Genomic DNA, 17,074 nt, shown 5'->3' on the forward strand with positions numbered 1-17,074 from the left:
AATTTCTTGTAGACTAAGTGTTTGGACTCCATTTCTTAAGCTATAAGACAATAGTAAAATGATTAAAAAGTAGCTAGAAATCAAAGTCGACTTCCATAGTGATTATGGCTAGTAGCCATTGGCCTAGATTACTATAGTGCCACATGTATCTAAGCAAGCCAATAGATCTTATGGCTCAATGAGTTATAGTAGCTGAATGGTGGATTAGGGATTTGCACTATCTCTGATATTGTTCTAGCCCTCAAAACTCAACTACTTCCTTTTTAACTTTCTAATTCCTTTTCCACACAAACTGAGGATAGAGAAATAACATTTTGCTGGTCAATAATCATGTTGAAATTTCCCTCTGAAATGCACCTATAAGAAATCATCTATATAACGTGTGTTCAAAGGATATTAAGAAATGCCCTTTCTTTACATGCTATAAAGCCATAAAATAACCCTTTTTAGTTTACTCAACTTATAGATTTTTTTTCAAATTATAGCTTAAAAATCCTTTTGTAAATATAATCCTCTAAGTTTTACTAAATAAAATACACCTTCTTTTGAACTCATGTGGTATCTTACATGTTTTATATGGTCAACTCCTTGAGAAATTACCTTGAGAAGTCTCACTTGTAGAGGAATATTCAAAAGTTCCATCCATTGTTTACTTTTGATTCTACTACCATTGGCACCATAGACATTTGTGACATTGATTTTCTCCTCACCTTGTTTAACATAGATTGTTAGAATGTTAGCATCATCAGACTTGTAAGTGCATTTTGACTTCCTACTAGACTTAACAGTAGTCAACAAACTTGAATTGCCATCCTTGATTCCCCCTAAGAAGCAAATACACTACTTATGTTGGAATTTAGAATTACTACACTTGTGCAATTTATATTCTTGCATAATGAAGATCTCAAAATTATGTTTGGATTTCCATTTTCAAAAGAGTTGTAGTGGGAGCTCACACTCATCCACCAAGACCCACATATCACTTATTGGTTCAAGCGTTTAAAGTGAGGCATGAAATGGTTATCTCTCACCTAGCCGACGCACCTTTGATCCTATGAGGGTGTAGTGAGTTTACCTTGATACCCGAATGAGTAGCCTCCTCCCTCAAGCTAACCGGTAGCTCCATGATTCGAGATGCAAGCTCAAGCAACCTCAAGCCTCCACCTCCAAGCTCCATCCTTCATGGCCATGCACGAGACAAGAGAAGGGAAGAAGAAGAAGAAGAAGAAGAAGAAGAAGAAGAAGAAGAAGAAGAAGAAGAAGAAGAAAAGAGGAGATGATGGAGAGCTTCTTCTCCAAGATCCCTTACCCTCTTATACTCACTCCCTCACACTCTCACACTTCCTCTCTCAAGCAGACACAAGCAAGCAAGAAGGAGAGAAGAAGGGAAGAAGAAGAGACCACTTTTGCCACACACCAAAAGAATGAGCTTCTCATTCAGTTTTTGGGTTTATATACAAGCCCTAAATCCCTTGGGCACCCATCCCCATTTTTTACATGACCGGGCATCTTGCCAAGGTTGTCTTTTCCTATTCCCTTCTAGTAGTTCTATCCATTGACCTATGTCTGTTTAGACTTTATAATTTGCATATGAGGGAGCTTGGAACTCTTATAAAATGAATTACATTGTGCCCTAGGCTTTTCTTGCTAGGACGTTCGGAGTACCTTGCTAGAAACTTTGGTGCTCTCCCATGTTCTTTTTGAGTACCTTGCTAGAATATTCGGTGCTCTCCCTTGTTCTTTCAGAGCACCTTGCGAGAATATTCAGTGCTCTCCTTCGTTCTTTTAGAGCACCTTGCTAGAATCTTTGGTGCTCTCCCATGTTTTTTCTAAGCTTTCCTTCTCCTCCATTTTTCTTGCCTGGGCAAAATGAGCTTCTCTATTATCTTTTTGACTTGGGCTTCCTTGGTCTTTCTTTGCTTCTTTTTGGGCTGCATGGTCCGTAACATGTCTGTAACATTACCCCCCTCCTAGACGAGTGCCATTTCCATGGCACTTGTGGGTCTAAGGTTGATGAGGGTTCGATGATTTGAAGGGTGGTCATGTGAGTCGATGATGATGGGGCCTTGTGGGGATTGGTCTTGGTGGAGAGAAGCTCGATTGCATGATTAAGGTGGTGGAGGCCTAGAGTGGACAGGCCTTCGAAAGTTGGTGGTTTGGAGCATTTGTATTTACTTGAAAAGAGAAGAAGGTGCACTACCTGGGGGGATGTGTCTACCTTGCCATGTGGTGCATTGTGCTTGTGCTAGTAGAATTGGGAGTTGGGTCGAACCACAAGCAAGCCTAGGTGTTGTCCCACACTTGAGGACCTGGTTCTTGCCTGAGGGGATGCGGTGAGTATGGCTTAGGGAGACATGTCTAACAATAGGCGAGGGTGACCATCCTAGGTATGTCCACGGGGGATTCACTAGTAGTAATAAGAAGACGTCACCTGCGTGTAAGAAATATATGAAAATACCCCTTATCTACCCCCTATTTATGGAACCTTACCTTATAAAATGTACCTTCCTTCCCTTAAATAACCCCCCTCCCTTACACTCACGTGGTACTATATGGTAAACCCTAGTGGACACCCCGGGGGTATGTCCTGCCCTTGATGTGCCCTAAGCATGATGTGGGGAATTAAAATGGGCTAGGGAGTTAGGGACGGAGCTGACCGACCGAAGTTATCTAATGCACCTAGCTTGAGGACCCCTAGGTGCAGTGACTATGGCCTGCATGTAGTGATATGATTCGATTGCGCTCTCCTATTATTTTCTTCTCGTGATATCTTATTCTTTTCCTTTTCTTTTCTCTTTTCTCTTCGTTTTTTTTAATAGACGAAAATCTAATCTTTGTCATTAGTGTCATGAGAGGGAGGAGTTGGGGGCTTAAGAGAAAGGAATCTCCAGTTTTGCATGTATCCTTTGAGGTTCATTCGTGCCTAAAGAGGAGTAGTGGAAAGAAATGGATGATTACAATGAGTGAAGCAGCTATCACTCATATATTCTAAGAGAGCTAAGCAAAAAGAGGGAAGGAGGGTAGCTCACATAATTAACCTAGTCATAATGCATTTGTCTATGCCATTTGGATAAAAAAAGAGTGGTGCTAGGTGGTACTCTTGTGTTGTAGGCTCTTGCTTCAATAGTACCCTAAGTAATCTAAGATAATTACACGTAGTTAGGAAGGCTGGGTCTGGGCATGAAGTGAATTCATTAAGGAAGTGAGCTATGGAGTTGTATAGATCTTGTAGCATAAAAGTGAGGGCTTCCTCAGGTTTGGTGGCATTGACATTGTATATTTTGGGAAAGTCATAGACCGAGGATATGGCATGAAAATAGGGTTATTTCTTTCGAAGGGTAGGGTGTTGCAAAATGATATCCAAGCGTTTGCATTGCCTTCCCAGATGCACCTCGTCCACTTCGATTGGCACTCATAGCCCTTCATTGTTGTGGGCACTTCATAGACCTTGTTCTCCTAGTATTCTAGAGCCTATGTTCCCCATTGGTTAGGATTTCTCTCTCTCTTAGAGGTCCACCTATCTCCCAACCTCCTTCCAACATCGATCACCTCTTCCACCACCTTGATTGATAATACCCTACTCAATGCAATGGGGAATCGGGAATCAAAGTCGAACGGTTCATGATTATTCTCTCTCTGCCCCCTAAATATGAGTTCAACGTTATAGTTTATTGGGAAGCAATCTTCTCTGGAGGGATGGGCACTGTTGGCATTATTGCTGTTGATTGAGCATTCAGCCTTCTTCGTGCATGCTCTAGCTTTTTCTTCCTCTTCTTTTTGAGTTCGGCTTTCCTAGCAGTAGGGGTTTCCACCTGATGTTGTTCTTTAGGTTGTGAGGAAGGAGGTTGTGAGATTAGCTCCTTCTCTTGTTGTCCCATTTCTAGGATTGGCCATATCTCTTCAGCTAGCCCTTCCATCTCCTCTCCTATTTACTCTTGTGGCCTTTCTTCCTTGGGCTGTGCTGCTTGTGCTTGGATGTGCAGTCTGTGTCTCAGAGCCTTACGTGTGAATTCCAAATTTTCCCTTAATGATTCAACGGCCTTCTCCTCTTCAGATTGCATGGCGTGTAAGACAGTGTTGAGGAAGGTGCATTGTTGGGCTTCCAAAATTATTTGTGCGTCCTTTGCCCTACTTTCTGCTAACACCTTGTTGCCTTCTGTAATAAGGGCTAGCCACTGGCGCACCAAGTCTCTCACCCTTCCTTTGCTCTCCTATCCACCCATTCATCTGCTCTTCTCTTCATTTCCTCCAAGCTCTCATTATTCCTTTGGGCTAATGCCCTCAGTCCCTCTCATGTTCCTCAATTTCTCTTTCCAATCGTTTATACTCTCCTAGCTCTCCAAGGCTACCCTCTTTTCTAAAATTTCTATGTGCTTTTGGTGCATTTGGCCCCTCTCTTCTTTTGTTGTTGCTAGTTGCTCCATGGCACCCTAGATCTTTTCATTCTCCCCTTGCAGGTCTTTATACAATACTACTAACTCATCATAATGGCATTGTAGGCTCATGAGGTTTTGTGTCTCTTCAGTGAGCATTGCTTGCCACCTTTCTTCTTCTCCTTCCTTGGCCTTGAGCTCCTCCTTTAGTTCATTTGTCTCTCTTTGACATACGACCATTTGGCGGGGTTCTTTCTAGTTGAAAGACTGCCATAGTCTCCTTTTCAGCCTCTAACTCATCAATAGCTATTTTCTTTTCTTCTTTTTCTCTCTCAAGCTTTGTGATAGAAGTTCCTTGACGTAGTCATCATATTTTGTAGACATTGGATCACTGTAGGAGTGGTCATTGTGGATGCTTATATCTTTTGCATTTTGGGGTCCTGTCTGGACTCCGCATCTGTAGCTGCCATTCATTTTGCTCCAGTAATCACTAGGGTCCCTCCACTTCCACCTTGGAATATTTCTTTATTAATCAGAAACTGCACCCAGGACACAAGGTTACTGGCATCCATCGTGGTAGAAGTGCCTTGGGTGGGTGCAGAGACTAGGGTGGTGGGCACTAGGTTGGCTAGAAGTGGGTGCAATAGGCCTTTACCCTTGCCCTTTGTAATTGGCAGTGCTTCAGCCTCTAGCACTTGGGTGCTAGTATTGGGGCCTTTGTATCTAGGTGGACTCACGGCCATTAGCTCTTCTTCCCTTGAGGTAAGCTCTAGTGATAGGCGGATGGCCAGAGCTATGTCTTCTTCTTATTTCCTCCTTAACTCATCACCTTCTTCCGCAACTTTCCTCCTCCTCTCCTATTCAGCTCTCTTGGATTTCTCTTTTATTATTTTTACCTCCTCCTTTCCTTTTTCCTTCTTTTATCTTCGGTGCTTTTGGACTCTCTTCAGGCTCTTTGTAGGTCAGTTCTTTCCTTCTTCCTACTCTCTTGTTTGTCACTCTCCATCCTCTCACCAGATTGTTCCTATTTTTGATGGGGAGGGGACTTATCTAGTGTCTTGCCAACTCCCTCCTCTTATTGCACTTCCCCCAAAGCCGCTCTGATTAATGGCCGTCAATACCCTTCCAAACCCAATGGTTGAGGCCTTCAACGATGACTTCTTCCTCGCTTTGGACGCCAGGGATTCTCCACCCGCATGTCTTCCACATGTGGCTAGTGCTTTTTTTGAAGTTTCTATTGACTTCCGCATGAAGCTGTTCAAGTTTACTTTGTCCAGGGATTTGGTTGCAATGCTCTCAAACATAGGTACATTTATTTGGCTCATCAGTGCATTGCACTTATGACTTGAGAACAACGCATGGACCATCTTCGCTTGTAGCTGGACTTCTAGATCCAGGATGTCTGTGAGACTGATGCCATCGTTGATGTGGACTAGGATCTTGTCCATCCCTAGCATATCATATACATCTCTTTTGGGCTGTCTCTCAACCTTGTTGGGTAGGCCCAATGCTCTCTGCAGCACCAACTTAGGGCTCAGCTCGATGCGGGTTTCATTTTATTGACACACTATTATGATGCCGTGGTTCCTATTGAAAGTTTGAAGGAATTTCGCACACTTCTCATAGTCCACAGCTTGGCCGACCTTCTCCAGGTACTTCTATAGATTTCATTGCTCCACAATCTATTTTATGGCCTATTCTTCCATGGCCACATCCTCCAAATTGAGGACATGCCTAAACCTGAACTGGTTGAAGGCCCTCGTCTCCACTGAGAGGTCATATTTGTCTTGTTCCTCTTCTGAGAACAGAAGTTAACTATTCTTCTCCTATCCTACCATTGTGGGTCCCTGTCATAACACCATAGCTCACCCCCATTATTTTTCTTTAGATAATGAATAGAGAGTGATTGTGCACTTATAGAAGAACAAAAATCTTAAGTACAGAAATGGAAATTTTCTTTACAATTCGCACAATCCAATAAACAATTCATCCAATCCAATGAGAATTTTCTTAAAGTAAGTATGTTTTTCCACCTTACCCCCTTTCCCTTTTGAAATGAGAAAAATCCTTCCTAGGATTATAGGTTGAAGGGTTAAGAACATTCAGTGCATGCTCACAGTGTTTCACTTTTACATGAGCCAAGTGTAGGAGTTCAAGTTGTACTCCATGTTAGTGTAGTGGTCCATGTCGACATGTCAGATGCTTACATGAGTGATGTAGGTGAGGACATCTATTAGGAAATCACCAGAGCCTATTCTATTGGCAATTTGTAACTCCTCCTCTAGGTAATGGTGAGTCATGATGTGCTCTTTGAGGGGCCGGTTGTGAATGGTGATCAATACTCTACAGGAGGTTGGGGATACGTAAGGTGGGTCATATTCCAAGGTCTTGATTGCATGTCTCTGCTCAATGTTGGTCATAATTGGGTATCCCTCTTGCTCCCATTGAAGTCAGAGAGCATACCATTGTCACAAGAAAGAGGATTTGTTGGCAGCCAGTTGTTTCAAATTCGCAATTTCTTGGTCAGTGGCAAGGATCATGCCCTTGTCATAAGATGTAATGAGGCGTTGCTTGCGTGGTTGTTTGTGGGAAATCTCGGTGTGACAATGAGTTCCTCAGCTACCTGGGGAGCCTTAATGAATACAAATTCTGATTTTTCCCATGAGCAAGGCAGTGTGCATACCTCCATTCCTAAAGGCTCATCTTCTAATCGGTCATAACTTTTAGCAAGTGTGGTAAACGTGGCATCCAAACACCAAAGGCAACCCACCAAGTCATCCTCTGTATTTTCAGCTAAGTTTGTGGCTAAGATTAGGATCGATTGTCATTCATAAGAGGGTTTAAGATCTACTGGAGGCTGGGGCTTGACGGGACTCGACAGCTCAGCGGGTTGAAGTCTAGGGTTGCGGCTACTCCTGAGTATGCAATTCAGCTTCTTGTGTGCTAAGCGTAGTTTGAGATTCTGATGGTGTGCTCCTAGATGTTTATGAGGCTTTAGGGGCACTAGCAGTGTTAGGTTGGTTTGGTTTCTAGTCAGCAAGCTGCGACTTCGGTTCATAGAATCATTTTGAGGTTCTGTGGGGTTAACGGTGTTGGGCTCTATGGGCTTTACAACTTGAGATTTTGGCAGTTTTAGTGCCTAATCTGTCATGCGGATTTTTGTGGTCGAGTTTGAGGGTGGCATTTGAGTAGTGCTGCTAGCCCTCTTAGTTTTAGGCACCCATATCTAGGCATTGCCCTCGTAATAGCCTTGCACTTGTAATCAGGTTTTGGGGACCTATCTCGGTTTAACTGTTCATTGTTGCCTAAAGTTTCTCCGTTTCCTTCTAGGTCTTGAGTGCAAGTTCCTAAGCTTGCGAGGTTGTGGTTGCATGCTCCTAGGCAGTAGTCCTTGATGTTTAGGTACCCAATTGAACCATGGTTCAGGGGCCTTAGATTTGATCTTAGCAGTGTGCTAGCAATGTGGCGTGGTTGGTTGTGACGTCTCAACCCCCCTCCCTAGAATTGGTAGTGGGTTTCTCTATCAGTGGCCTCGTGAGCTTTGATGGAGCTGCGCTGCCCTGGTTGAAAGTCGTGACTATTTGTACATTGTCAATAGCGAGGTGAATATGCTGTGGTCAACATTACAATGTGCTTTCTTTTTAAATGAGTGTCTTGACAACGATTCCTTACTGGCATCTTTTGCGTTTGGCGGCACATAAAAGATCATGGGTATGCTTTCAGACTTGATAGAGGTTGTGACTTTGCACTTTCTTAAAAGGGCATATGATTGGCCCCCAAATGGGCTAAGTTTGGTGTTGGTGGGTTATAGTTGTGGGTGGCCAATTTGAATCCAATGATCATGGGTTAAGATATTAAAATTAGCTCCCTCATCGATCAATGCATTGAAGGTATATGTCTGTTGGCCAGTGGCCATTATGCATAGGTAAGCAGGTGCTATTTCCTCTTCATCTTCCTCCTCGATTTCTATTATTGTGGCAACTCGGACCTTCACATGGGACTCTAGCATGGGAGGTTTGTGTAGTGGATGTGTAGGAGGGTAGTACTTCTTTATGCAGCTACCATTGAAGAAGCCTATGCCCTCTCCATCTAGGGTCTCGAGCTCTACCTTACTAGTTATACTGATAGTGTGGACTCGAAAAGGCCCTAATCCCTTGAACTTCATCTTCTATTTATGGCCATTTATTGAGTACAACACTAAGTCACCCTGCTCAAATTCTCATTGCTTGACGTGCTTGTCAAAACAACTCTTGCAGCATGCCTTTTCACAAATCAGCTCATGGGTGGCTAGAAGTCAAGTTTTTGATAAGCATTCTAGCTCAATTAGGCGCTCTATCTATGTCTCCTTTCCATCCCATGTCTCTTGGATGGCCACTCTTAGGCTCGGGGGACAAAGAACTCTGCAGAGGTAGAATGGCTTCAGTCCCGTAGGTCAACTTGAGGGGAGTCTATCCTACCATTGTTTTATAGGCTATTCGATAAGCCCATAAGGCTACCATCAGTTTGTTGTCCCAGTCACTGCGTGAGGTAGAGACTACTTTGATCAGGATGTTCACCACGGGACGTTCACTAGTATTAATAAGGAGACATCACCTGCGTGCAAGAAATATATGAAAATACCCCTTATCTACCCCCTATTTATGGGACCTTACCTTATAAAATGTACATTCCTTCCCTTAAATAACCCCCCTCCCTTACACTCACATGGTACCTTATGGTAAACCCTAGTGGATCCCCTCGGATGTTCACCTAGAGCTTATTTGTAGACTTTTCCTGGCCATTCACTTGAGGATAGTAGGGTGAGGATTTTCAATGGATGATTAGAAAGGTTAATAGGAGGTGAGAAATTACTTCATTAATGAAGTGTGTGCCTTGATCACTAACTAGTTCAATGGGGCAGCCGAAGCGTGAGATCACCTGCTCCGAAAGAAACTTAGCAACAGTTCTAACATTGTTTTTCCTCGTGACTCACACTTCTCCCCACTTTGTGAGATAGTCTGTAGCAACGATGATGTACCTATGGCTTGCTAGTACTATGCCACAGGACTAATTGGCCTAATGAAGTCAATTCTCCATTTCTCGAATGTTTATCTTGCAATGATTGGACTTAGCTCCATTTTGTCCTTGCGAACAGGTGCCTTGGTCTGTTGGCACTCGTCACAATGCTTTACAAATTGTGTTGCATCTTAAAAAAGAGTAGGCCACCACAGTTGAGACTGCATCACCTTGTGGGCCGTCATGTCTCTGTTGAAGTGCCCTCTTGCAATTCCGATGTGTACCTCTGCAAGTACGTCATGCATCTCATGTTCGCACTTGCATCTACGCAGCACGCCGTCTTGCCCTAACTTGTCCTGCTATCAAACAACTGATATGGTTGTATTTTAAGGATGAGTCGCCTAAGTCGAGTCTTCTTGATGGGTCTTTCAGGTAGTCCATGCTCAAGCACTTGGGCTATGTCTTCTACCCAGTATGGCATCAAGTCAGTCCTAAACAAGTCCCTTTCACTAGGTAGGTTAAACAGATGTGCGTTAGGCAAGTCATCAATAATGCCTTGTTCAGTAGCTTCTCTTGTGGGTATACAAGACATATGGTTGGTCATGTAGTACTGCTTCTCTTTGTGTACAACCACAAAGAAGTCGAACTCTAGAAGAAAAAGAAAACATTGAGCAATGTATCCCATAGCACATGGTTTGTTAACAAGATAAAGCAAGGCTTGATGGGTCAACAAAGAAGATGAAAGGTGTAGCCAAAAGGTAATGCTGAAATTTCCTTACAGCAAACACCATGGCTAATCCTTTCCTCTCTGTAGTGGAGTAATTCATTTCAGTATCCGTGAGTTGTTTGCTAGAAAATCTCGCTAGATAGTCTAAATTGTGTTCACTAGGATGGCACAACATAGCTCCCATGGCATATTTCGAGATGTCAATGTGAACATGGAAGGTTATGGTCCAATCTAGGGTTCTTAGGATTGGTGTTGTGGTTAGAGCCTTCTTCAACTCTTCATATGTGTGTTGGCATTTCTCGGTCTATTCAAATATCACCAGTAATTTGTATAGAGGTCTAGCAATTAATGCATAGTTCAACACAAATCTCGATAGTACCTTGTATGGCCTAGGAAGCACTAAACTCCCTTGTAATTGATTGGTGGTGGAAGATCAACTTTCGAGAAGTCAATGGCAATACCATTATTTGACACCATGTGCCCTAGGATGCATCCATGCTTTACTCAGAATTGGTAGTTCAAGGGGTTTAACGAGAGACGATACAACCTACATCTTTCAAAGGTAGTTTGGAGCTTGTCTAGGTGTTCCTTCCAATTAGAGTGAACACATAAATTGTCAACAAATACCTCTAACTCTCGCCTAATCATGTCTTTGAAAATGGTACATATGAGCCTTTGTAATGTGTTTGGTGTGTTTGTCAACCCGAAGGGCATGACTATGTAGGCAAAGATGCCCCACTCGATAGCGAATGTGGTCTTGTGCCTATCATCCAAATGCACTTACACTTGATTGTATCTAGAGAAGCTGTCCAAGAAACTGTAGGCCTCTTTACTAGCCACCCTCTTGAGCATATGCTTAGTGTATGGTAGTAGATAATTGTCTCTCGTCATGGTAGCATTGACTTTCTTGTAATTGACGCACATTCTAATCTTTCTGCTCTTCCTCATTACAATCACTATGGGTGACACCTAGTCCATGTGCTCGATTTCATAAATGAATCTTGCTCTTAATAGTTTATCGATTTCCTCTTTGATAGCATGAGTATATTTGGGATTCATCAGATATGATCATTACTTGACCAACATTGCATCGAGTGTCATCAGGATGTTATGAGTCACTACACTCGGATCTACCCCTTTTAGCTTATCGAGGGACTAAGCGAATACATCTATGTACTCTCGCAAGAGAGCAATAAGAGTTTCCTCCTCTTCCTCAATTAAGTCATTGGCTATAAAAACAGGTTGGGGCCTCTTCCCTTCCTTAGCTAGATTGACCTCCTTGACTTTGGCAGGTCCCTCTACAGGCTCACTCGCTTGCCCTTGTCTTTTGGCTCCTAGCAAGACCACTATCCTTTCACCTTTCCTAAATTTCGTGAATCGTTTTGGCAGGTCTTGTAGCTTCCTCTGCTCCTTAGCTTGCGGATCCCTAGGCTGTTTCCTTCTCTTCTCCTTTAACCTTTGGCACGTTAGGTGGACTGGTAGGTCTCCTTTGGTAATTTTGGTCTTAGGTAATTGGGGTATCTCAGGATCACTGTCCGAGCTCACTTTTGACTCGGAATCAAACTCTCCATCTTTGCTAGAAGAGGGAGTCTCTCCTAGAGTTCATAGCTCCGATGGTGATTCCATTTTGAGTATTGGTGCGGCACTTGGTTGGGCAGGACCCGCTCATTCATAATCAATTGCTCCTATGTGCTCCAACTAGGTGCAATCGCAATCCATTCGCATGATTCCTTTCTTGATTCTGAAGATGCTCTTCTTCTGTGGTTCGGAGTCTTTCCATATTTGCTCAATTACATGCCCCTCAGTGTTGTACTCTATCGTGTTGATCTCTTCTTTATCTTGTCACTAGACGAACAACAATTTTCATACTCTTCATCTGACCCATCCTCATCCGACTATTCGTCATCTCCCAAGCATGTTCCCCTTGTCATCGGTGACTAAGGCCCAATTGTATATCAAGTTTAGGTCGTGCACCTTGGTCCATCGCCACTTGGATTCATCCAAGAGATCCTCGAGTTGTTTAATATTTTGGGCTGGGTTACTAGCTAATTTGTTCGTCAAGTGCTCTAAGATCTCATGGAGGTCTCATTTGTTGTTCAAGATGTGGAATGTGGCAGAGGGGGTCGCCCATGCGAGCCTCTAGCCAACATACAGACTAGTTCTAAGGCCATGTATCTGGGCTCACCAACTGCCTTAGCAACTTGCTCGTATTCCTCATTATCTGAGAATGGCAGATGGATTGTGGCTAGCACATGCATCCAATCTCACTCATCCTTGGGGCAAAGGATATACTTGGTTAGTGGCCTGTAAGATTTTCTAGCTCGCGCATCACCCTTCAACATGGTTGAGATGGTGTTTAGGTCGACTGGTGTAGTCTGCCAAGTATCTATCTCCACTCTTACTGCTTCTGTCTAATTGCCCATGAAGATTAGACCATTTCCCCAATCTTCTATGACTTGTGCATTGCACATCTAGGGTTAGCTTAATAGGATATCGTAGTCCACTCCTTTGATGACTATGAAGTCCATAGAGAACCGGACTCCTGTGATCTTCAATAGCCAACTTTTTAGTACTCCAGATAGCTTCACTTTCAGTCTGTTAGCCAGTGTGATATTGAACCTAGCATCCTCAAAACAAGTGGGTTCCCCCAAGCCCGAAGTACTGCATGGCTAAGCACACTGACTCCTACCCCTATGTCTATAATCCCTTTCCTTGTGGTATCACCTACTAGAGCTAGGACCAGTAAAACCATGTGCATCTTTGTGCCTTCCTAGAAAGCATTAGCATGCAAGGACTTGGGCATTGAGTGCAGAGTTAGGTTCGGTATTTACGATACTATGTTGTGGTCTTGCAAGCCAATGACACCTCACTCTATTGATCCTTCTACCCATTACTTTAGCTCTTTTCATAGTGTTGGATGTTGTCTAAGAGGTCTCCTAAGCTTAGAGTTACAGGGGTGGTCATTAGCATTGTGAGAAGATTGCTAGTCGCTTGCTTCTCTCCTAGTTTTGCGCACCTCGACCAATGACTTTGACTAGTGTGCTAGCTAGTGGCATTCAAGATCTGTTTAGGTGGCACAATTTGAGGTGCAGATGTGTCTCTCGGTTGTGTGGGAGAGATTGATGTGCTCCTACGAGAGATCATCGATCTCATTCTCCAATATGGGCTCAACACCTTTTAGGTGTTCTTGGGCTTCTCTTAGGATTTTTAACATTACCTTTGCTTTGCTTTTCTTCTTTCTCCGCCTACAACTTTTCTTTCCAATCGAGACTACATCCAGGTTACTAGACCTTAGCACAATGATATGCCAGCCTGCTTTGTCTATGCGTAGGTCATAACATGCAATGGAATGGGCATGGTCTCCCTGTCAAGTGTTTCGACACCAAATAGCCCCAATGAAATTGATGGTACAATTGTCGAACTAGAGGATTATTTTGGCCTAGGGCAATTGGCAAAGAGGTGGGTGATTTCACACTCAGTGCATCTAAGATCAACCTTATCTCGATTGGCTTACTCCTTCTCCAAGCAGCACAAAGAGATGTGTCTTGAGTGACCACAAGTCCAACAAGAAATTGGCTATTGGCTCTATCCTTCTAATCGTCTACCCCTCCCTCTTCCTAACGCCATCACCGACACCAGTCGATAGTCCATGAGAATTGGATTGCCATCTTCGTTGTATGAGATGTAAGGGTTCACATAAGGCTCCTCGTAGTTCGGCTCCTCCATGTAGTGGAATGGAGCATGGCTCATGGTGGATGGGTTACGTAAGGTCTAGGTGGCTTAGGTATGCATATGGGATTGATTTCCATCCTAGGGATGACCGGCTTTGCATCATTAGGTACCAGAAGGTCCAATGGGGCTTCTCTCCCAAAGATATTCGAAGGCCTATTCCCCGGGTAAGGCTAGTTGTAAGGTTGTGAGTATGGGAGTCTCCTCGGGCAGTCTGCAGTGCATGGCATCGTGGTCGAGAACCTATCGCACTTGTGGGACCTAGGATCTTGATACTCAACTAGAAGGTGGTTTCTACCACAATACACATATTGGACATGTGGGCATGTAGGTCTACTCATCATCTCTTGTAGTCTGGCTAGCTCCTGGCTTGGGTTAGCATCCTTTCCTTTATCTTGGTTTCTTGGGCCTAATTGTTCGCTAGATGTTATTGCCCTTTTTAAGGTTCTAGAGTCGTCTTTCTCTTGATTTGAGCTCTTGGAGCTTCTCTCCTTAAGCTGATTATCGACTCGTATGGCGTCTTTCAAAGACCCTAGCTAGTGCGTCTCTCTACAAGCTTGAGTTGCATGGCAAGGCCTTGTAGAGTTCTTCACTGTGTATTTTGTTAACGAATACAGTGAAAATCGCTCTCTCAGCGGGGCATTCATTAGTGGGGATTCTCTTGTAGAGACTCTACACGTGAGTAACATTGTCCTTGATGTCCTCTTTGTCCCCCTGCTTTACATTCATCAGTCACACTATAAGATTATCCGAGTACCCAGCCTATGAGAATCTCTTAATGAAGAGACTCTTGAGATCATTGAAATTGTTGCGCTCCGTAGTGTCTAAGCTTGTGTACCCATCCTACCCTTATTACCCAAGCATAGACCACAAGCTTGTGAGTGATGAGCGAGATCGGTGAGGCCATTAGCCTTGTAGACATGCTCGAACTCCTCTATGAAGCTATATGGGTCGTTGCTTGACTGGTACTTGTCTAGCTATTTTGCAACTGTGGGGATTCTCAATTGGCTCTTAGAGCCTTGGTAACTCCTAATCTTGCAATCAACGATGTCACTAGTATTGTTGCGCTTTGTTTTGCTGACGTGTTGTCTATTAGTCGCTTCATGAGTGAGAAGCTCACTCACATCATTAAATCTAACTCTAGAACTCTTTCCCTCTCTCCTGTGTTCGGTCCTATTCGATTTCTATTTGCGAGGGCTAGCACGTGTTGGTGAACTTCTCGCATTTCTATGTCCTGTCCTCGCAATCTCCTAGTCTGTTGCTACTGGTTGTATGTCTTTATGCTTTACAAAGCTTTCGTGCTAGCTTTCTTTCCTCCTCGAGATCCACTATGATGTCTTTCGATAGTCTGCCACGGTGGTCCTCCAATTTGGTTTGTGCGTCGTATTAATTCACCATCTGTTGGATTTTGACTAGGAAATCCCCTAGGTTGAGCTCTTTGTTTTCGCAGTTTGTACTAGGTTCTACCATGTTTGCGGTCTCTTGGTCCACCAAGTTGTTAATGAGATTGATCAAGTTGGGCAATGTCGTGCTCCCAATGGTGTCAATCCTTCTATGTGTTTGGCTTTTTGTCTTAAGTCTCTCACTGGGTCCTACCAATTGGGCCTCTTGATCACCTAGCTAGGTTTGAGGGTCTTCTTCTATTGGTGGGTTCATTCTGTTTATTAAATCTAAGTGTGTTCTTTCTTATTTATGTCCTCAATTGATGTTCACTCAGTGTGTGCGTGGTGCTCTTTTTCGTGCACTACTGTACGAAATCAAGCTTTTAGTTTTTTTCAAGTACACTTCAAGTGTTGAAAACAATGTGGGTGCGAATTATGATATAATGAATGCAACTTTCACACTTTGGTCTAAGTTCTCGGTTGAATAGGGCCTTAGGCTCAGCCATTGGCTGCTCTCACTGGTCTCTAGGGTCTGTGCTATGTTATTCAACTACGATCAAGGTCAATTGGGATCTGCAGATCAGTTTATGACTCTAAAAGGGGTTAAAAGCTAATGTGACTGTCAGCGGTTGTGTCTAGCCATCCGACTGTGATTTCTAAGGTCAACTATGCCTGTAAGGCTTTCTGAGCCTTCCCTGATTGCGGGAGGCGTTTTGCTTCGCCCGATATGTGCTAAATTTATTAGTTTCTCCTTCCATATTTTTTGTCTGATTTTGCAATGTCTGATTCTAGAATCGGACATCTGATTTTCAACCATCCGATTTCAGTGTATTTGATTCAGACTTGCCCGATTCTGGTGTCCAATTTTGACTGGTCCAATTATTGTTTGTCTGAGTGGCCAATGGCCAAGCATCCGAGTTTGATTTTGGAGGTGTTTGATTATGGGCCATTCGATCGTCCGAATTGGACAAGGTGAATGACTGATTGGACAGGCAAGGGATGGTTCCATGTTTTAGATCACATGAGTAGCATCTGCTCGGATGTTAGTCCAAGCATCTGATTGCTCGGAATCAAACATTTGAGTGTTTGATTCTAGGAATCGGACCCTTACAAGCCCTGTCTAATTCAAGCGGCACAAAAATAGCGATGACAAAAAGTCGACTCGAGGTAAAAATTTTGGTCACACCAACATGCAATGAACTCCAAAACACAATAATGGACACAAAGGAAGGTCTCTATGTAGCTGGTACATGCAAAAAACTCCAGTGGAAGCCGATCGATTCGCCCGAAGCTCAAGGTCTCTCTCTCTCTCAAGCTCTCTTTCTCATTGCTGAAGGTAAGCTCTCTAGGGTCTTAAACCCTTGTTTTTCTCAACCTGACCTCTCGGATTGCTCCCCTTGTGGTATTAACATATTTAAGCGTTCTTTTTTTCCATATTTTTCCTTGTTTGTGCCCTGTTTTTGGCCTGTTTTATAGTCGCAATCCTAAAGCGATTCACTTCAATTTCTTGATCCTATTCTACTCTAAATGCAACAAAAATCAAAACCCAACTATTGAAATGATTTATCCTACTTGCCTACTCATCAAAAACCCAAAATACTCACTTGTTTTGAAGATTAGAAACCCAAAATCTCCTACCTATATCAAGCACTGATTCGGAGATGAAGCCCTACTTTGACGCTTGATTTGAGGTGCACAAGTGCTCAAGCTTGAATTCGTTGGTCCTGGCAATGTAATAAAAATATAGTGTGAGCTCACGCTCATCCACCAAGACCTATGGACCACTTATTGCTTCAAGTGTTTCAAACCAGCACGAATGGCTATCTCTCACCTAGTCGATGCACCTTCGATCCAATGGGGGTGTAGTG

This window comes from Lygodium microphyllum, chromosome 20 (assembly GCF_053477565.2).
Source record: "Lygodium microphyllum isolate KBCC chromosome 20, Lygodium_microphyllum_v1.1.10, whole genome shotgun sequence".
Classification (NCBI taxonomy): domain Eukaryota; kingdom Viridiplantae; phylum Streptophyta; class Polypodiopsida; order Schizaeales; family Lygodiaceae; genus Lygodium; species Lygodium microphyllum.